This window comes from Anolis sagrei, chromosome 12 (assembly GCF_037176765.1).
Source record: "Anolis sagrei isolate rAnoSag1 chromosome 12, rAnoSag1.mat, whole genome shotgun sequence".
Lineage (NCBI taxonomy): Eukaryota > Metazoa > Chordata > Lepidosauria > Squamata > Dactyloidae > Anolis > Anolis sagrei.
This window is the reverse complement of record NC_090032.1, coordinates 12,693,054-12,716,889: the sequence shown is the minus strand read 5'-3', so window position 1 is coordinate 12,716,889 and position 23,836 is coordinate 12,693,054.

The following is a 23,836-nucleotide window of genomic DNA, read 5'->3' as shown; positions in this document are numbered from 1 at the left end:
GCCTATTTGATCATTTCCCATTGAGTTTACATTGGAATTGCAAACTTTTTCCTAGACACCAAAGTACCTGCAAAAATTTCAGTTTTGGCCTATTTGATCATTTCCCATTGAGTTTACATTGGAATTGCAAACTTTTTCCCAGACACCAAAGTACCTGCAAAAATTTCAGTTTTGGCCTATTTGATCATTTCCCATTGAGTTTACATTGGAATTGCAAACTTTTTCCCAGACACCAAAATACCTGCAAAAATGTCAGTTTTGGCCTATTTGATCATTTCCCATTGAGTTTACATTGGAATTGCAAACTTTTTCCCAGACACCAAAGTACCTGCAAAAATGTCAGTTTTGGCCTATTTGATCATTTCCCATTGAGTTTACATTGGAATTGCAAACTTTTTCCCAGACACCAAAGTACCTGCAAAAATGTCAGTTTTGGCCTATTTGATCATTTCCCATTGAGTTTACATTGGAATTGCAAACTTTTTCCCAGACACCAAAGTACCTGCAAAAATGTCAGTTTTGGCCTATTTGATCATTTCCCATTGAGTTTACATTGGAATTGCAAACTTTTTCCCAGACACCAAAGTACCTGCAAAAATGTCAGTTTCTGCCTATTTGATCATTTCCCATTGAGTTTACATTGGAATTGCAAACTTTTTCCCAGACACCAAAATACCTGCAAAAATGTCAGTTTTGGCCTATTTGATCATTTCCCATTGAGTTTACATTGGAATTGCAAACTTTTTCCCAGACACCAAAGTACCTGCAAAAATGTCAGTTTTGGCCTATTTGATCATTTCCCATTGAGTTTACATTGGAATTGCAAACTTTTTCCCAGACACCAAAGTACCTGCAAAAATGTCAGTTTTGGCCTATTTGATCATTTCCCATTGAGTTTACATTGGAATAGCAAACTTTTTCCCAGACACCAAAGTACCTGCAAAAATGTCAATTCTTGCCTATTTGATCATTTCCCATTGAGTTTACATTGGAATTGCAAACTTTTTCCCAGACAGCAAAGTACCTGCAAATATGTCAGTTTTGGCCTATCTGATCATTTCCCATTGAGTTTACATTGGAATTGCAAACTTTTTCCCAGACACCAAAGTACCTGCAAAAATGTCAGTTTTCGCCTATTTGATCATTTCCCATTGAGTTTACATTGGAATTGCAAACTTTTTCCCAGACACCAAAGTACCTGCAAAAATGTCAGTTTTGGCCTATTTGATCATTTCCCATTGAGTTTACATTGGAATTGCAAACTTTTTCCCAGACACCAAAGTACCTGCAAAAATTTCAGTTTTGGCCTATTTGATCATTTCCCATTGAGTTTACATTGGAATTGCAAACTTTTTCCCAGACACCAAAGTACCTGCAAAAATTTCAGTTTTGGCCTATTTGATCATTTCCCATTGAGTTTACATTGGAATTGCAAACTTTTTCCCAGACACCAAAATACCTGCAAAAATGTCAGTTTTGGCCTATTTGATCATTTCCCATTGAGTTTACATTGGAATTGCAAACTTTTTCCCAGACACCAAAGTACCTGCAAAAATGTCAGTTTTGGCCTATTTGATCATTTCCCATTGAGTTTACATTGGAATTGCAAACTTTTTCCCAGACACCAAAGTACCTGCAAAAATTTCAGTTTTGGCCTATTTGATCATTTCCCATTGAGTTTACATTGGAATTGCAAACTTTTTCCCAGACAGCAAAGTACCTGCAAAAATGTCAGTTTTGGCCTATTTGATCATTTCCCATTGAGTTTACATTGGAATTGCAAACTTTTTCCCAGACACCAAAGTACCTGCAAAAATGTCAGTTTTGGCCTATTTGATCATTTCCCATTGAGTTTACATTGGAATTGCAAACTTTTTCCCAGACACCAAAGTACCTGCAAAAATGTCAGTTTTGGCCTATTTGATCATTTCCCATTGAGTTTACATTGGAATTGCAAACTTTTTCCCAGACACCAAAGTACCTGCAAAAATTTCAGTTTTGGCCTATTTGATCATTTCCCATTGAGTTTACATTGGAATTGCAAACTTTTTCCCAGACACCAAAGTACCTGCAAAAATGTCAGTTTTGGCCTATTTGATCATTTCCCATTGAGTTTACATTGGAATTGCAAACTTTTTCCCAGACACCAAAGTACCTGCAAATATGTCAGTTTTCGCCTATTTGATCATTTCCCATTGAGTTTACATTGGAATTGCAAACTTTTTCCCAGACACCAAAGTACCTGCAAAAATGTCAGTTTTGGCCTATTTGATCATTTCCCATTGAGTTTACATTGGAATTGCAAACTTTTTCCCAGACACCAAAGTACCTGCAAAAATTTCAGTTTTGGCCTATTTGATCATTTCCCATTGAGTTTACATTGGAATTGCAAACTTTTTCCCAGACACCAAAATACCTGCAAAAATGTCAGTTTTGGCCTATTTGATCATTTCCCATTGAGTTTACATTGGAATTGCAAACTTTTTCCCAGACACCAAAGTACCTGCAAAAATGTCAGTTTTGGCCTATTTGATCATTTCCCATTGAGTTTACATTGGAATTGCAAACTTTTTCCCAGACACCAAAGTACCTGCAAAAATGTCAGTTTTGGCCTATTTGATCATTTCCCATTGAGTTTACATTGGAATTGCAAACTTTTTCCCAGACAGCAAAGTACCTGCAAAAATGTCAGTTTTGGCCTATTTGATCATTTCCCATTGAGTTTACATTGGAATTGCAAACTTTTTCCCAGACACCAAAGTACCTGCAAAAATGTCAGTTTTGGCCTATTTGATCATTTCCCATTGAGTTTACATTGGAATTGCAAACTTTTTCCCAGACACCAAAGTACCTGCAAATATGTCAGTTTTCGCCTATTTGATCATTTCCCATTGAGTTTACATTGGAATTGCAAACTTTTTCCCAGACACCAAAGTAACTGCAAAAATGTCAGTTTTTGCCTATTTGATCATTTCCCATTGAGTTTACATTGGAATTGCAAACTTTTTCCCAGACACCAAAGTACCTGCAAAAATGTCAGTTTTGGCCTATTTGATCATTTCCCATTGAGTTTACATTGGAATTGCAAACTTTTTCCCAGACACCAAAGTACCTGCAAAAATGTCAGTTTTTGCCTATTTGATCATTTCCCATTGAGTTTACATTGGAATTGCAAACTTTTTCCCAGACAGCAAAGTACCTGCAAATATGTCAGTTTTCGCCTATTTGATCATTTCCCATTGAGTTTACATTGGAATTGCAAACTTTTTCCCAGACACCAAAGTACCTGCAAAAATGTCAGTTTTGGCCTATTTGATCATTTCCCATTGAGTTTACATTGGAATTGCAAACTTTTTCCCAGACACCAAAGTACCTGCAAAAATTTCAGTTTTGGCCTATTTGATCATTTCCCATTGAGTTTACATTGGAATTGCAAACTTTTTCCCAGACACCAAAATACCTGCAAAAATGTCAGTTTTGGCCTATTTGATCATTTCCCATTGAGTTTACATTGGAATTGCAAACTTTTTCCCAGACACCAAAGTACCTGCAAAAATGTCAGTTTTGGCCTATTTGATCATTTCCCATTGAGTTTACATTGGAATTGCAAACTTTTTCCCAGACACCAAAGTACCTGCAAAAATGTCAGTTTTGGCCTATTTGATCATTTCCCATTGAGTTTACATTGGAATTGCAAACTTTTTCCCAGACAGCAAAGTACCTGCAAAAATGTCAGTTTTGGCCTATTTGATCATTTCCCATTGAGTTTACATTGGAATTGCAAACTTTTTCCCAGACACCAAAGTACCTGCAAAAATGTCAGTTTTGGCCTATTTGATCATTTCCCATTGAGTTTACATTGGAATTGCAAACTTTTTCCCAGACACCAAAGTACCTGCAAATATGTCAGTTTTCGCCTATTTGATCATTTCCCATTGAGTTTACATTGGAATTGCAAACTTTTTCCCAGACACCAAAGTAACTGCAAAAATGTCAGTTTTTGCCTATTTGATCATTTCCCATTGAGTTTACATTGGAATTGCAAACTTTTTCCCAGACACCAAAGTAAATGCAAAAATGTCAGTTTTGGCCTATTTGATCATTTCCCATTGAGTTTACATTGGAATTGCAAACTTTTTCCCAGACACCAAAGTACCTGCAAAAATGTCAGTTTTTGCCTATTTGATCATTTCCCATTGAGTTTACATTGGAATTGCAAACTTTTTCCCAGACACCAAAATACCTGCAAAAATGTCAGTTTTGGCCTATTTGATCATTTCCCATTGAGTTTACATTGGAATTGCAAACTTTTTCCCAGACACCAAAGTACCTGCAAAAATGTCAGTTTTGGCCTATTTGATCATTTCCCATTGAGTTTACATTGGAATTGCAAACTTTTTCCCAGACACCAAAGTACCTGCAAAAATGTCAGTTTTCGCCTATTTGATCATTTCCCATTGAGTTTACATTGGAATTGCAAACTTTTTCCCAGACACCAAAGTAAATGCAAAAATGTCGATTTTGGCCTATTTGATCATTTCCCATTGAGTTTACATTGGAATTGCAAACTTTTTCCCAGACACCAAAGTACCTGCAAAAATGTCAGTTTTTGCCTATTTGATCATTTCCCATTGAGTTTACATTGGAATTGCAAACTTTTTCCCAGACACCAAAATACCTGCAAAAATGTCAGTTTTGGCCTATTTGATCATTTCCCATTGAGTTTACATTGGAATTGCAAACTTTTTCCCAGACACCAAAGTACCTGCAAAAATGTCAGTTTTGGCCTATTTGATCATTTCCCATTGAGTTTACATTGGAATTGCAAACTTTTTCCCAGACAGCAAAGTACCTGCAAAAATGTCAGTTTTGGCCTATTTGATCATTTCCCATTGAGTTTACATTGGAATTGCAAACTTTTTCCCAGACACCAAAGTACCTGCAAAAATGTCAGTTTTGGCCTATTTGATCATTTCCCATTGAGTTTACATTGGAATTGCAAACTTTTTCCCAGACAGCAAAGTACCTGCAAAAATGTCAGTTTTGGCCTATTTCATCATTTCCCATTGAGTTTACATTGGAATTGCAAACTTTTTCCCAGACACCAAAGTACCTGCAAAAATGTCAGTTTTTGCCTATTTGATCATTTCCCATTGAGTTTACATTGGAATTGCAAACTTTTTCCCAGACACCAAAATACCTGCAAAAATGTCAGTTTTGGCCTATTTGATCATTTCCCATTGAGTTTACATTGGAATTGCAAACTTTTTCCCAGACACCAAAGTACCTGCAAAAATGTCAGTTTTGGCCTATTTGATCATTTCCCATTGAGTTTACATTGGAATTGCAAACTTTTTCCCAGACACCAAAGTACCTGCAAAAATTTCAGTTTTGGCCTATTTGATCATTTCCCATTGAGTTTACATTGGAATTGCAAACTTTTTCCCAGACACCAAAGTACCTGCAAAAATGTCAGTTTTGGCCTATTTGATCATTTCCCATTGAGTTTACATTGGAATTGCAAACTTTTTCCCAGACAGCAAAGTACCTGCAAAAATGTCAGTTTTGGCCTATTTCATCATTTCCCATTGAGTTTACATTGGAATTGCAAACTTTTTCCCAGACACCAAAGTACCTGCAAAAATGTCAGTTTTGGCCTATTTGATCATTTCCCATTGAGTTTACATTGGAATTGCAAACTTTTTCCCAGACACCAAAGTACCTGCAAAAATGTCAGTTCTTGCCTATTTGATCATTTCCCATTGAGTTTACATTGGAATTGCAAACTTTTTCCCAGACAGCAAAGTACCTGCAAATATGTCAGTTTTGGCCTATCTGATCATTTCCCATTGAGTTTACATTGGAATTGCAAACTTTTTCCCAGAGAGTAAAGTACCTGCAAAAATGTCAGTTTTCGCCTATTTGATCATTTCCCATTGAGTTTACATTGGAATTGCAAACTTTTTCCCAGACACCAAAGTACCTGCAAAAATGTCAGTTTTGGCCTATTTGATCATTTCCCATTGAGTTTACATTGGAATTGCAAACTTTTTCCCAGACACCAAAGTACCTGCAAAAATGTCAGTTTTGGCCTATTTGATCATTTCCCATTGAGTTTACATTGGAATTGCAAACTTTTTCCCAGACACCAAAGTACCTGCAAAAATTTCAGTTTTGGCCTATTTGATCATTTCCCATTGAGTTTACATTGGAATTGCAAACTTTTTCCCAGACACCAAAATACCTGCAAAAATGTCAGTTTTGGCCTATTTGATCATTTCCCATTGAGTTTACATTGGAATTGCAAACTTTTTCCCAGACACCAAAGTACCTGCAAAAATGTCAGTTTTTGCCTATTTGATCATTTCCCATTGAGTTTACATTGGAATTGCAAACTTTTTCCCAGACACCAAAGTACCTGCAAAAATGTCAGTTTTGGCCTATTTGATCATTTCCCATTGAGTTTACATTGGAATTGCAAACTTTTTCCCAGACACCAAAGTACCTGCAAAAATTTCAGTTTTGGCCTATTTGATCATTTCCCATTGAGTTTACATTGGAATTGCAAACTTTTTCCCAGACAGCAAAGTACCTGCAAAAATGTCAGTTTTGGCCTATTTGATCATTTCCCATTGAGTTTTCATTGGAATTGCAAACTTTTTCCCAGACACCAAAGTACCTGCAAAAATGTCAGTTTTGGCCTATTTGATCATTTCCCATTGAGTTTACATTGGAATTGCAAACTTTTTCCCAGACACCAAAGTACCTGCAAAAATGTCAGTTTTCGCCTATTTGATCATTTCCCATTGAGTTTACATTGGAATTGCAAACTTTTTCCCAGACACCAAAGTACCTGCAAAAATGTCAGTTTTTGCCTATTTGATCATTTCCCATTGAGTTTACATTGGAATTGCAAACTTTTTCCCAGAGAGTAAAGTACCTGCAAAAATGTCAGTTTTCGCCTATTTGATCATTTCCCTTTGAGTTTACATTGGAATTCCAAACTTTTTCCCAGACACCAAAGTACCTGCAAAAATGTCAGTTTTTGCCTATTTGATCATTTCCCATTGAGTTTACATTGGAATTGCAAACTTTTTCCCAGACACCAAAGTACCTGCAAAAATGTCAGTTTTGGCCTATTTGATCATTTCCCATTGAGTTTACATTGGAATTGCAAACTTTTCCCCAGACAGCAAAGTACCTGCAAAAATGTCAGTTTTGGCCTATTTGATCATTTCCCATTGAGTTTACATTGGAATTGCAAACTTTTTCCCAGACACCAAAGTACCTGCAAAAATGTCAGTTTTGGCCTATTTGATCATTTCCCATTGAGTTTACATTGGAATTGCAAACTTTTTCCCAGACACCAAAGTACCTGCAAAAATGTCAGTTTTGGCTTATTTGATCATTTCCCATTGAGTTTACATTGGAATTGCAAACTTTTTCCCAGACACCAAAGTACCTGCAAAAATGTCAGTTTTGGCCTATTTGATCATTTCCCATTGAGTTTACATTGGAATTGCAAACTTTTTCCCAGACACCAAAGTACCTGCAAAAATGTCAGTTTTTGCCTATTTGATCATTTCCCATTGAGTTTACATTGGAATTGCAAACTTTTTCCCAGACACCAAAGTACCTGCAAAAATGTCAGTTTTGGCCTATTTGATCATTTCCCATTGAGTTTACATTGGAATTGCAAACTTTTTCCCAGACACCAAAGTACCTGCAAAAATGTCAGTTTTCGCCTATTTGATCATTTCCCATTGAGTTTACATTGGAATTGCAAACTTTTTCCCAGACACCAAAGTACCTGCAAAAATGTCAGTTTTGGCCTATTTGATCATTTCCCATTGAGTTTACATTGGAATTGCAAATTTTTTCCCAGACACCAAAGTACCTGCAAAAATGTCAGTTTTTGCCTATTTGATCATTTCCCATTGAGTTTACATTTGAATTGCAAACTTTTTCCCAGACAACAAAGTACCTGCAAAAATGTCAGTTTTGGCCTATTTGATCATTTCCCATTGAGTTTACATTGGAATTGCAAACCTTTTCCCAGACACCAAAGTACCTGCAAAAATGTCAGTTTTTGCCTATTTGATCATTTCCCATTGAGTTTACATTGGAATTGCAAACTTTTTCCCAGACACCAAAGTACCTGCAAAAATGTCAGTTTTTGCCTATTTGATCATTTCCCATTGAGTTTACATTGGAATTGCAAACTTTTTCCCAGAGAGTAAAGTACCTGCAAAAATGTCAGTTTTGGCCTATTTGATCATTTCCCATTGAGTTTACATTGGAATTGCAAACTTTTTCCCAGACAGCAAAGTACCTGCAAAAATGTCAGTTTTGGCGTATTTGATCATTTCCCATTGAGTTTACATTGGAATTGCAAACTTTTTCCCAGAGAGTAAAGTACCTGCAAAAATGTCAGTTTTGGCCTATTTCATCATTTCCCATTGAGTTTACATTGGAATTGCAAACTTTTTCCCAGACACCAAAGTACCTGCAAAAATGTCAGTTTTGGCCTATTTGATCATTTCCCATTGAGTTTACATTGGAATTGCAAACTTTTTCCCAGACACCAAAGTACCTGCAAAAATGTCAGTTTTGGCTTATTTGATCATTTCCCATTGAGTTTACATTGGAATTGCAAACTTTTTCCCAGACACCAAAGTACCTGCAAAAATGTCAGTTTTGGCCTATTTGATCATTTCCCATTGAGTTTACATTGGAATTGCAAACTTTTTCCCAGACACCAAAATACCTGCAAAAATGTCAGTTTTGGCCTATTTGATCATTTCCCATTGAGTTTACATTGGAATTGCAAACTTTTTCCCAGACACCAAAGTACCTGCAAAAATGTCAGTTTTGGCCTATTTCATCATTTCCCATTGAGTTTACATTGGAATTGCAAACTTTTTCCCAGACACCAAAGTACCTGCAAAAATTTCAGTTTTGGCGTATTTGATCATTTCCCATTGAGTTTACATTGGAATTGCAAACTTTTTCCCAGACACCAAAGTACCTGCAAAAATGTCAGTTTTGGCCTATTTGATCATTTCCCATTGAGTTTACATTGGAATTGCAAACTTTTTCCCAGACACCAAAGTACCTGCAAAAATGTCAGTTCTTGCCTATTTGATCATTTCCCATTGAGTTTACATTGGAATTGCAAACTTTTTCCCAGACACCAAAGTACCTGCAAAAATGTCAGTTTTGGCCTATTTGATCATTTCCCATTGAGTTTACATTGGAATTGCAAACTTTTTCCCAGACACCAAAGTACCTGCAAAAATGTCAGTTCTTGCCTATTTGATCATTTCCCATTGAGTTTACATTGGAATTGCAAACTTTTTCCCAGAGAGTAAAGTACCTGCAAAAATGTCAGTTTTCGCCTATTTGATCATTTCCCATTGAGTTTACATTGGAATTGCAAACTTTTTCCCAGACACCAAAATACCTGCAAAAATGTCAGTTTTGGCCTATTTGATCATTTCCCATTGAGTTTACATTGGAATTGCAAACTTTTTCCCAGACACCAAAGTACCTGCAAAAATGTCAGTTTTTGCCTATTTGATCATTTCCCATTGAGTTTACATTGGAATTGCAAACTTTTTCCCAGACACCAAAGTACCTGCAAAAATGTCAGTTTTGGCCTATTTGATCATTTCCCATTGAGTTTACATTGGAATTGCAAACTTTTTCCCAGACACCAAAGTACCTGCAAAAATGTCAGTTTTGGCCTATTTGATCATTTCCCATTGAGTTTACATTGGAATTGCAAACTTTTTCCCAGACAGCAAAGTACCTGCAAAAATGTCAGTTTTGGCCTATTTGATCATTTCCCATTGAGTTTTCATTGGAATTGCAAACTTTTTCCCAGACACCAAAGTACCTGCAAAAATGTCAGTTTTGGCCTATTTGATCATTTCCCATTGAGTTTACATTGGAATTGCAAACTTTTTCCCAGACACCAAAGTACCTGCAAAAATGTCAGTTTTCGCCTATTTGATCATTTCCCATTGAGTTTACATTGGAATTGCAAACTTTTTCCCAGACACCAAAGTACCTGCAAAAATGTCAGTTTTTGCCTATTTGATCATTTCCCATTGAGTTTACATTGGAATTGCAAACTTTTTCCCAGAGAGTAAAGTACCTGCAAAAATGTCAGTTTTCGCCTATTTGATCATTTCCCTTTGAGTTTACATTGGAATTCCAAACTTTTTCCCAGACACCAAAGTACCTGCAAAAATGTCAGTTTTTGCCTATTTGATCATTTCCCATTGAGTTTACATTGGAATTGCAAACTTTTTCCCAGACACCAAAGTACCTGCAAAAATGTCAGTTTTGGCCTATTTGATCATTTCCCATTGAGTTTACATTGGAATTGCAAACTTTTTCCCAGACAGCAAAGTACCTGCAAAAATGTCAGTTTTGGCCTATTTGATCATTTCCCATTGAGTTTACATTGGAATTGCAAACTTTTTCCCAGACACCAAAGTACCTGCAAAAATGTCAGTTTTGGCCTATTTGATCATTTCCCATTGAGTTTACATTGGAATTGCAAACTTTTTCCCAGACACCAAAGTACCTGCAAAAATGTCAGTTTTGGCTTATTTGATCATTTCCCATTGAGTTTACATTGGAATTGCAAACTTTTTCCCAGACACCAAAGTACCTGCAAAAATGTCAGTTTTGGCCTATTTGATCATTTCCCATTGAGTTTACATTGGAATTGCAAACTTTTTCCCAGACACCAAAGTACCTGCAAAAATGTCAGTTTTTGCCTATTTGATCATTTCCCATTGAGTTTACATTGGAATTGCAAACTTTTTCCCAGACACCAAAGTACCTGCAAAAATGTCAGTTTTGGCCTATTTGATCATTTCCCATTGAGTTTACATTGGAATTGCAAACTTTTTCCCAGACACCAAAGTACCTGCAAAAATGTCAGTTTTCGCCTATTTGATCATTTCCCATTGAGTTTACATTGGAATTGCAAACTTTTTCCCAGACACCAAAGTACCTGCAAAAATGTCAGTTTTGGCCTATTTGATCATTTCCCATTGAGTTTACATTGGAATTGCAAATTTTTTCCCAGACACCAAAGTACCTGCAAAAATGTCAGTTTTTGCCTATTTGATCATTTCCCATTGAGTTTACATTTGAATTGCAAACTTTTTCCCAGACAACAAAGTACCTGCAAAAATGTCAGTTTTGGCCTATTTGATCATTTCCCATTGAGTTTACATTGGAATTGCAAACCTTTTCCCAGACACCAAAGTACCTGCAAAAATGTCAGTTTTTGCCTATTTGATCATTTCCCATTGAGTTTACATTGGAATTGCAAACTTTTTCCCAGACACCAAAGTACCTGCAAAAATGTCAGTTTTTGCCTATTTGATCATTTCCCATTGAGTTTACATTGGAATTGCAAACTTTTTCCCAGAGAGTAAAGTACCTGCAAAAATGTCAGTTTTGGCCTATTTGATCATTTCCCATTGAGTTTACATTGGAATTGCAAACTTTTTCCCAGACAGCAAAGTACCTGCAAAAATGTCAGTTTTGGCGTATTTGATCATTTCCCATTGAGTTTACATTGGAATTGCAAACTTTTTCCCAGAGAGTAAAGTACCTGCAAAAATGTCAGTTTTGGCCTATTTGATCATTTCCCATTGAGTTTACATTGGAATTCCAAACTTTTTCCCAGACACCAAAGTACCTGCAAAAATGTCAGTTTTGGCCTATTTGATCATTTCCCATTGAGTTTACATTGGAATTGCAAACTTTTTCCCAGACACCAAAGTACCTGCAAAAATGTCAGTTTTGGCTTATTTGATCATTTCCCATTGAGTTTACATTGGAATTGCAAACTTTTTCCCAGACACCAAAGTACCTGCAAAAATGTCAGTTTTGGCCTATTTGATCATTTCCCATTGAGTTTACATTGGAATTGCAAACTTTTTCCCAGACACCAAAATACCTGCAAAAATGTCAGTTTTGGCCTATTTGATCATTTCCCATTGAGTTTACATTGGAATTGCAAACTTTTTCCCAGACACCAAAGTACCTGCAAAAATGTCAGTTTTGGCCTATTTGATCATTTCCCATTGAGTTTACATTGGAATTGCAAACTTTTTCCCAGACACCAAAGTACCTGCAAAAATTTCAGTTTTGGCGTATTTGATCATTTCCCATTGAGTTTACATTGGAATTGCAAACTTTTTCCCAGACACCAAAGTACCTGCAAAAATGTCAGTTTTGGCCTATTTGATCATTTCCCATTGAGTTTACATTGGAATTGCAAACTTTTTCCCAGACACCAAAGTACCTGCAAAAATGTCAGTTCTTGCCTATTTGATCATTTCCCATTGAGTTTACATTGGAATTGCAAACTTTTTCCCAGACACCAAAGTACCTGCAAAAATGTCAGTTTTGGCCTATTTGATCATTTCCCATTGAGTTTACATTGGAATTGCAAACTTTTTCCCAGACACCAAAGTACCTGCAAAAATGTCAGTTCTTGCCTATTTGATCATTTCCCATTGAGTTTACATTGGAATTGCAAACTTTTTCCCAGAGAGTAAAGTACCTGCAAAAATGTCAGTTTTCGCCTATTTGATCATTTCCCATTGAGTTTACATTGGAATTGCAAACTTTTTCCCAGACACCAAAATACCTGCAAAAATGTCAGTTTTGGCCTATTTGATCATTTCCCATTGAGTTTACATTGGAATTGCAAACTTTTTCCCAGACACCAAAGTACCTGCAAAAATGTCAGTTTTTGCCTATTTGATCATTTCCCATTGAGTTTACATTGGAATTGCAAACTTTTTCCCAGACACCAAAGTACCTGCAAAAATGTCAGTTTTGGCCTATTTGATCATTTCCCATTGAGTTTACATTGGAATTGCAAACTTTTTCCCAGACACCAAAGTACCTGCAAAAATGTCAGTTTTGGCCTATTTGATCATTTCCCATTGAGTTTACATTGGAATTGCAAACTTTTTCCCAGACAGCAAAGTACCTGCAAAAATGTCAGTTTTGGCCTATTTGATCATTTCCCATTGAGTTTTCATTGGAATTGCAAACTTTTTCCCAGACACCAAAGTACCTGCAAAAATGTCAGTTTTGGCCTATTTGATCATTTCCCATTGAGTTTACATTGGAATTGCAAACTTTTTCCCAGACACCAAAGTACCTGCAAAAATGTCAGTTTTCGCCTATTTGATCATTTCCCATTGAGTTTACATTGGAATTGCAAACTTTTTCCCAGACACCAAAGTACCTGCAAAAATGTCAGTTTTTGCCTATTTGATCATTTCCCATTGAGTTTACATTGGAATTGCAAACTTTTTCCCAGAGAGTAAAGTACCTGCAAAAATGTCAGTTTTTGCCTATTTGATCATTTCCCTTTGAGTTTACATTGGAATTCCAAACTTTTTCCCAGACACCAAAGTACCTGCAAAAATGTCAGTTTTTGCCTATTTGATCATTTCCCATTGAGTTTACATTGGAATTGCAAACTTTTTCCCAGACACCAAAGTACCTGCAAAAATGTCAGTTTTGGCCTATTTGATCATTTCCCATTGAGTTTACATTGGAATTGCAAACTTTTCCCAGACAGCAAAGTACCTGCAAAAATGTCAGTTTTGGCCTATTTGATCATTTCCCATTGAGTTTACATTGGAATTGCAAACTTTTTCCCAGACACCAAAGTACCTGCAAAAATGTCAGTTTTTGCCTATTTGATCATTTCCCATTGAGTTTACATTGGAATTGCAAACTTTTTCCCAGACACCAAAGTACCTGCAAAAATGTCAGTTTTGGCCTATTTGATCATTTCCCATTGAGTTTACATTGGAATTGCAAACCTTTTCCCAGACACCAAAGTACCTGCAAAAATGTCAGTTTTGGCCTATTTGATCATTTCCCATTGAGTTTACATTGGAATTGCAAACTTTTTCCCAGACACCAAAGTACCTGCAAAAATGTCAGTTTTGGCCTATTTGATCATTTCCCATTGAGTTTACATTTGAATTGCAAACTTTTTCCCAGACACCAAAGTACCTGCAAAAATGTCAGTTTTGGCCTATTTGATCATTTCCCATTGAGTTTACATTGGAATTGCAAACCTTTTCCCAGACACCAAAGTACCTGCAAAAATGTCAGTTTTTGCCTATTTGATCATTTCCCATTGAGTTTACATTGGAATTGCAAACTTTTTCCCAGACACCAAAGTACCTGCAAAAATGTCAGTTTTTGCCTATTTGATCATTTCCCATTGAGTTTACATTGGAATTGCAAACTTTTTCCCAGAGAGTAAAGTACCTGCAAAAATGTCAGTTTTGGCCTATTTGATCATTTCCCATTGAGTTTACATTGGAATTGCAAACTTTTTCCCAGACACCAAAGTACCTGCAAAAATGTCAGTTTTGGCCTATTTGATCATTTCCCATTGAGTTTACATTGGAATTGCAAACTTTTTCCCAGACACCAAAGTACCTGCAAAAATGTCAGTTTTGGCCTATTTGATCATTTCCCATTGAGTTTACATTGGAATTGCAAACTTTTTCCCAGACACCAAAGTACCTGCAAAAATGTCAGTTTTGGCCTATTTGATCATTTCCCATTGAGTTTACATTGGAATTGCAAACTTTTTCCCAGACACCAAAGTACCTGCAAAAATGTCAGTTTTGGCTTATTTGATCATTTCCCATTGAGTTTACATTGGAATTGCAAACTTTTTCCCAGACACCAAAGTACCTGCAAAAATGTCAGTTTTGGCCTATTTGATTATTTCCCATTGAGTTTACATTGGAATTGCAAACTTTTTCCCAGACAGCAAAGTACCTGCAAAAATGTCAGTTTTGGCCTATTTGATCATTTCCCATTGAGTTTACATTGGAATTGCAAACTTTTTCCCAGAGAGTAAAGTACCTGCAAAAATGTCAGTTTTGGCCTATTTGATCATTTCCCATTGAGTTTACATTGGAATTGCAAACTTTTTCCCAGACACCAAAGTACCTGCAAAAATGTCAGTTTTGGCCTATTTGATCATTTCCCATTGAGTTTACATTGGAATTGCAAACTTTTCCCCAGACACCAAAGTACCTGCAAAAATGTCAGTTTTGGCCTATTTGATCATTTCCCATTGAGTTTACATTGGAATTGCAAACTTTTTCCCAGACACCAAAGTACCTGCAAAAATGTCAGTTTTGGCTTATTTGATCATTTCCCATTGAGTTTACATTGGAATTGCAAACTTTTTCCCAGACACCAAAGTACCTGCAAAAATGTCAGTTTTGGCCTATTTGATCATTTCCCATTGAGTTTACATTGGAATTGCAAACTTTTTCCCAGACACCAAAGTACCTGCAAAAATGTCAGTTTTGGCCTATTTGATCATTTCCCATTGAGTTTACATTGGAATTGCAAACTTTTTCCCAGACACCAAAGTACCTGCAAAAATGTCAGTTTTGGCCTATTTGATCATTTCCCATTGAGTTTACATTGGAATTGCAAACTTTTTCCCAGACACCAAAGTACCTGCAAAAATGTCAGTTTTGGCCTATTTGATCATTTCCCATTGAGTTTACATTGGAATTGCAAACTTTTTCCCAGACACCAAAGTACCTGCAAAAATGTCAGTTTTGGCCTATTTGATCATTTCCCATTGAGTTTACATTTGAATTGCAAACTTTTTCCCAGACACCAAAGTACCTGCAAAAATGTCAGTTTTGGCCTATTTGATCATTTCCCATTGTGTTTACATTGGAATTGCAAACTTTTCCCCAGACAGCAAAGTACCTGCAAAAATGTCAGTTTTGGCCTATTTGATCATTTCCCATTGAGTTTACATTGGAATTGCAAACTTTTTCCCAGACACCAAAGTACCTGCAAAAATGTCAGTTTTCGCCTATTTGATCATTTCCCATTGAGTTTACATTGGAATTGCAAACTTTTTCCCAGACACCAAAGTACCTGCAAAAATGTCAGTTTTCGCCTATTTGATCATTTCCCATTGAGTTTACATTGGAATTGCAAACTTTTCCCCAGAGAGTAAAGTACCTGCAAAAATGTCAGTTTTGGCCTATTTGATCATTTCCCATTGAGTTTACATTGGAATTGCAAACTTTTTCCCAGACAGCAAAGTACCTGCAAAAATGTCAGTTTTGGCCTATTTGATCATTTCCCATTGAGTTTACATTGGAATTGCAAACTTTTTCCCAGACACCAAAGTACCTGCAAAAATGTCAGTTTTGGCCTATTTGATCATTTCCCATTGAGTTTACATTGGAATTGCAAACTTTTTCCCAGACACCAAAGTACCTGCAAAAATGTCAGTTTTCGCCTATTTGATCATTTCCCATTGAGTTTACATTGGAATTGCAAACTTTTTCCCAGAGAGTAAAGTACCTGCAAAAATGTCAGTTTTGGCCTATTTGATCATTTCCCATTGAGTTTACATTGGAATTGCAAACTTTTTCCCAGAGAGTAAAGTACCTGCAAAAATGTCAGTTTTTGCCTATTTGATCATTTCCCATTGAGTTTACATTGGAATTGCAAACTTTTTCCCAGAGAGTAAAGTACCTGCAAAAATGTCAGTTTTTGCCTATTTGATCATTTCCCATTGAGTTTACATTGGAATTGCAAACTTTTTCCCAGACACTAAAGTACCTGCAAAAATGTCAGTTTTTGCCTATTTGATCATTTCCCATTGAGTTTACATTGGAATTGCAAACTTTTTCCCAGACACCAAAGTACCTGCAAAAATGTCAGTTTTGGCCTATTTGATCATTTCCCATTGAGTTTACATTGGAATTGCAAACTTTTTCCCAGACACCAAAGTACCTGCAAAAATGTCAGTTTTGGCCTATTTGATCATTTCCCATTGAGTTTACATTGGAATTGCAAACTTTTTCCCAGACACCAAAGTACCTGCAAAAATGTCAGTTTTGGCCTATTTGCATTTCCCATTGAGTTTACATTGGAATTGCAAACTTTTTCCCAGACACCAAAGTACCTGCAAAAATGTCAGTTTTGGCCTATTTGATCATTTCCCATTGAGTTTACATTGGAATTGCAAACTTTTTCCCAGACACCAAAGTACCTGCAAAAATGTCAGTTTTGGCCTATTTGATCATTTCCCATTGAGTTTACATTGGAATTGCAAACTTTTTCCCAGACACCAAAGTACCTGCAAAAATGTCAGTTTTGGCCTATTTGATCATTTCCCATTGAGTTTACATTGGAATTGCAAACTTTTTCCCAGACACCAAAGTACCTGCAAAAATGTCAGTTTTGGCCTATTTGATCATTTCCCATTGAGTTTACATTGGAATTGCAAACTTTTTCCCAGACACCAAAGTACCTGCAAAAATGTCAGTTTTGGCCTATTTGATCATTTCCCATTGAGTTTACATTGGAATTGCAAACTTTTTCCCAGAGAGTAAAGTACCTGCAAAAATGTCAGTTTTCGCCTATTTGATCATTTCCCATTGAGTTTACATTGGAATTGCAAACTTTTTCCCAGAGAGTAAAGTACCTGCAAAAATGTCAGTTTTCGCCTATTTGATCATTTCCCATTGAGTTTACATTGGAATTGCAAACTTTTTCCCAGAGAGTAAAGTACCTGCAAAAATGTCAGTTTTCGCCTATTTGATCATTTCCCATTGAGTTTACATTGGAATTGCAAACTTTTTCCCAGACACCAAAGTACCTGCAAAAATGTCAGTTTTGGCCTATTTGATCATTTCCCATTGAGTTTACATTGGAATTGCAAACTTTTTCCCAGACACCAAAGTACCTGCAAAAATGTCAGTTTTTGCCTATTTGATCATTTCCCATTGAGTTTACATTGGAATTGCAAACTTTTTCCCAGACACCAAAGTACCTGCAAAAATGTCAGTTTTGGCCTATTTGATCATTTCCCATTGAGTTTAAATTGGAATTGCAAACTTTTTCCCAGAGAGTAAAGTACCTGCAAAAATGTCAGTTTTGGCCTATTTGATCATTTCCCATTGAGTTTACATTGGAATTGCAAACTTTTTCCCAGAGAGTAAAGTACCTGCAAAAATGTCAGTTTTGGCCTATTTGATCATTTCCCATTGAGTTTACATTGGAATTGCAAACTTTTTCCCAGAGAGTAAAGTACCTGCAAAAATGTCAGTTTTCGCCTATTTGATCATTTCCCATTGAGTTTACATTGGAATTGCAAACTTTTTCCCAGAGAGTAAAGTACCTGCAAAAATGTCAGTTTTGGCCTATTTGATCATTTCCCATTGTTTACATTGGAATTGCAAACTTTTTCCCAGACAGCAAAGTACCTGCAAAAATGTCAGTTTTCGCCTATTTGATCATTTCCCATTGAGTTTAAATTGGAATTGCAAACTTTTTCCCAGAGAGTAAAGTACCTGCAAAAATGTCAGTTTTCGCCTATTTGATCATTTCCCATTGAGTTTACATTGGAATTGCAAACTTTTTCCCAGAGAGTAAAGTACCTGCAAAAATGTCAGTTTTCGCCTATTTGATCATTTCCCATTGAGTTTACATTGGAATTGCAAACTTTTTCCCAGAGAGTAAAGTACCTGCAAAAATGTCAGTTTTCGCCTATTTGATCATTTCCCATTAAGTTTACATTGGAATTGCAAACTTTTTCCCAGAGAGCAAAGTACCTGCAAAAATGTCAGTTTTGGCCTATTTGATCATTTCCCATTAAGTTTACATTGGAATCGCAAACCTTTTCCCAGAGAGTAAAGTACCTGCAAAAATGTCAGTTTTTGCCTATTTGATCATTTCCCATTAAGTTTACATTGGAATTGCAAACTTTTTCCCAGAGAGTAAAGTACCTGCAAAAATGTCAGTTTTCGCCTATTTGATCATTTCCCATTAAGTTTACATTGGAATCGCAAACTGTTTCCCAGAGAGTAAAGTACCTGCAAAAATGTCAGTTTTTGCCTATTTGATCATTTCCCATTAAGTTTACATTGGAATTGCAAACTTTTTCCCAGAGAGTAAAGTACCTGCAAAAATGTCAGTTTTCGCCTATTTGATCATTTCCCATTAAGTTTACATTGGAATTGCAAACTTTTTCCCAGAGAGTAAAGTACTTGCAAAAATGTCAGTTTTTGCCTATTTGATCATTTCCCATTAAGTTTACATTGGAATTGCAAACTTTTTCCCAGAGAGGAAAGTACCTGCAAAAATGTCAGTTTTCGCCTATTTGATCATTTCCCATTAAGTTTACATTGGAATCGCAAACTTTTTCCCAGAGAGTAAAGTACCTGCAAAAATGTCAGTTTTTGCCTATTTGGTCATTTCCCATTAAGTTTACATAGGAATTGCAAACTTTTTCCCAGAGAAAAAAATTATTTTGTATCCTATTTCCATTGCACCCCAATACTTTTGCATCTCCTTGCATTGATTTTTCATTCTACTTCCATTGCACCCCAAGTCTTTTTGTTCATTTGCATTGCTTTTGCATTCTATTTCCATTGCACCCCAATACTTTTGCATTTTCTTCCATTGATTTTGCATTCTATTTGAAGTGCAGCCCAATTCTTTTGCAAATATTTGCAAAGATTTTGCATTCTATTTCCATTGCACCCGAATACTTTTGCATTTATTTGCATTGATTTTGCATTCTATTTCCATTGCACCCCAATACCTTTGAATTGACTATCATAGGTTTTGCAATTTATTTCCATTGCACCCCAATACTTTTGCATCTATTTGCATAGGTTTTGCATTCTACTTTTATTGCACCTAATACTTTTGCATTGACTTGAATTGCTTTTGCATTCTATTTCCATTGCACCCCAATAGTTTTGCATTTACTTCCACTGATTATGCATTCTATTTCCATTGCACACAATTCTTTTGCATTTACTTGCACTGATCATGCATTCTGTTTCCATTGCACCCCAAAACTTTTGCTTCTATTTGTATTGATTTTGCATTCCATTTCCATTGCACCCCAATTCCTTTACATTTATTTGAATTGGTCTTGCATTCTATTTCCATTGCACCACAATACTTTTGCATTTTTTACATTTATTTTGCATTCTATTTCCATTTCTCCCCAATATTTTTGCATTGACTTGCATAGGTTTGCATTTTTTTCCATTACACCCTAATACTTTTGCATTTATTTGCATAGGTTTTGCATTCTACTTCCATTGCACCCCAACTCTTTTTGTTCATTTGCATTGCTTTTGCATTCTATTTCCATTGCACCCCAATACTTTTGCATTTTCTTCCATTGATTTTGCATTCTATTTGAACTGCACCCCAATTCTTTTGCATTTATTTGCATTGATTTTGCATTCTATTTCCATTGCACCCCAATACCTTTGAATTGACTATCATAGGTTTTGCAATTTATTTCCATTGCACCCCAATACTTTTGCATCTATTTACATAGGTTTTGCATTCTACTTTTATTGCACCCTAATACTTTCGCATTGACTTGCATTGATTTTGTAATCTTTTTCCATTGCACCCCAATACTTTTGAATTGACTTGCATTGGTTTTGCATTCTATTTCCATTGCACCCCAATTCTTTTGTTTTTATATGCACTGATTTTTCATTCTATTTCCATTGCACCCCAATTCGTTTGCATTTATTTGCAATGATTTTGCATTCTATTTCCATTGCACCCCAATACCTTTGAATTGACTATCATAGGTTTTGCAATTTATTTCCATTGCACCCCAATACTTTTGCATTTATTTGCATAGGTTTTGCATTCTACTTTCATTGCACCCTAATACTTTCGCATTGACTTGCATTGATTTTGCAATATATTTCCATTGCACCCCAATACTTTTGCATTTACTTGCACTGATCATGCATTCTGTTTCCATTGCACCCCAAAACCTTTGCTTCTATTTGTATTGATTGTGCATTCCATTTCCATTGCGCCCCAATTCCTTACCATTTTTTTTGCATAGGTTTTGCATTCTACTTTCATTGCACCCTAATACTTTCACATTGACTTGCATTGATTTTGCAATCTATTTCCATTGCACCCCAATACTTTTGAATTTACTTCCACTGATTTTGCATTCTATTTCCATTTCTCCCCAATATTTTTGCATTGACTTGCATAGGTTTGCATTCTTTTTCCATTACACTCTAATACTTTTGCATTTATTTGCATAGGTTTTGCAGTCTACTTCCATTGCACCCCAATTCGTTTTGTTCATTTGCATTGCTTTTGCATTCTATTTCCATTGCACCCCAATACTTTTGCATTTTCTTCCATTGATTTTGCATTCTATTTGAACTGCACCCCAATTCTTTTGCAATTATTTGCAAAGATTTTGCATTCTATTTCCATTGCACCCGAATACTTTTGCATTTATTTGCATTGATTTTGCATTCTATTTCCATTGCACCCCAGTACCTTTGAACTGACTATCATAGGTTTTGCAATTTATTTCCATTGCACCCCAATACTTTTGCATTTATTTGCATAGGTTTTGCATTCTACTTTTATTGCACGCTAATACTTTTGCATTGACTTGCATTGATTTTGCAATCTTTTTCCATTGCACCCCAATACTTTTGAATTGACTTGCATTGGTTTTGCATTCTATTTCCATTGCACCCCAATTCTTTTGTTTTTATATGCACTGATTTTTCATTCTATTTCCATTGCACCCCAATTCTTTTGCATTTTTTGCACTGGTCTTGAATTCTATTTCCATTGCACCCCAAAACTTTTGCATTTACTTGTATTGATTTTGCATTCTATTGCCATTGCACCCCAATTCTTTTGCAATTACTTTCATTGATTTTGCATTCTATTTCCATTGCACCCCAATTCTTTTGCGTTCATTTGCATTGCTTTTGCATTCTATTTCCATTGCACCCCAAAACTTTTGCATTTACTTGTATTGATTTTGCATTCTATTTCCATTGCACCCCAATACTTTTGCATTTCCTTGCATTGATTTTGCATTCTATTTCCATTGCACCCCAATACTTTTGTATTTATTTGCATTGGTTTTGCATTCAATTTCCATTGCACCCCATTTCTTTTGCATTTATTTGCTTTGATTTTGCATTCTATTTCCATTCCACCCCAATTCTTTTGCATCTATTTACATAGGTTTTGCATTCTACTTTTATTGCACCCTAATACTTTCGCATTGACTTGCATTGATTTTGTAATCTTTTTCCATTGCACCCCAATACTTTTGAATTGACTTGCATTGGTTTTGCATTCTATTTCCATTGCACCCCAATTCTTTTGTTTTTATATGCACTGATTTTTCATTCTATTTCCATTGCACCCCAATTCGTTTGCATTTATTTGCAATGATTTTGCATTCTATTTCCATTGCACCCCAATACCTTTGAATTGACTATCATAGGTTTTGCAATTTATTTCCATTGCACCCCAATACTTTTGCATTTATTTGCATAGGTTTTGCATTCTACTTTCATTGCACCCTAATACTTTCGCATTGACTTGCATTGATTTTGCAATATATTTCCATTGCACCCCAATACTTTTGCATTTACTTGCACTGATCATGCATTCTGTTTCCATTGCACCCCAAAACCTTTGCTTCTATTTGTATTGATTGTGCATTCCATTTCCATTGCGCCCCAATTCCTTACCATTTTTTTTGCATAGGTTTTGCATTCTACTTTCATTGCACCCTAATACTTTCACATTGACTTGCATTGATTTTGCAATCTATTTCCATTGCACCCCAATACTTTTGAATTTACTTCCACTGATTTTGCATTCTATTTCCATTTCTCCCCAATATTTTTGCATTGACTTGCATAGGTTTGCATTCTTTTTCCATTACACTCTAATACTTTTGCATTTATTTGCATAGGTTTTGCAGTCTACTTCCATTGCACCCCAATTCGTTTTGTTCATTTGCATTGCTTTTGCATTCTATTTCCATTGCACCCCAATACTTTTGCATTTTCTTCCATTGATTTTGCATTCTATTTGAACTGCACCCCAATTCTTTTGCAATTATTTGCAAAGATTTTGCATTCTATTTCCATTGCACCCGAATACTTTTGCATTTATTTGCATTGATTTTGCATTCTATTTCCATTGCACCCCAGTACCTTTGAATTGACTATCATAGGTTTTGCAATTTATTTCCATTGCACCCCAATACTTTTGCATTTATTTGCATAGGTTTTGCATTCTACTTTTATTGCACGCTAATACTTTTGCATTGACTTGCATTGATTTTGCAATCTTTTTCCATTGCACCCCAATACTTTTGAATTGACTTGCATTGGTTTTGCATTCTATTTCCATTGCACCCCAATTCTTTTGTTTTTATATGCACTGATTTTTCATTCTATTTCCATTGCACCCCAATTCTTTTGCATTTTTTGCACTGGTCTTGAATTCTATTTCCATTGCACCCCAAAACTTTTGCATTTACTTGTATTGATTTTGCATTCTATTGCCATTGCACCCCAATTCTTTTGCAATTACTTTCATTGATTTTGCATTCTATTTCCATTGCACCCCAATTCTTTTGCGTTCATTTGCATTGCTTTTGCATTCTATTTCCATTGCACCCCAAAACTTTTGCATTTACTTGTATTGATTTTGCATTCTATTTCCATTGCACCCCAATACTTTTGCATTTCCTTGCATTGATTTTGCATTCTATTTCCATTGCACCCCAATACTTTTGTATTTATTTGCATTGGTTTTGCATTCAATTTCCATTGCACCCCATTTCTTTTGCATTTATTTGCTTTGATTTTGCATTCTATTTCCATTCCACCCCAATTCTTTTGAATTTATATGCACTGATTTTTCATTCTATTTCCAT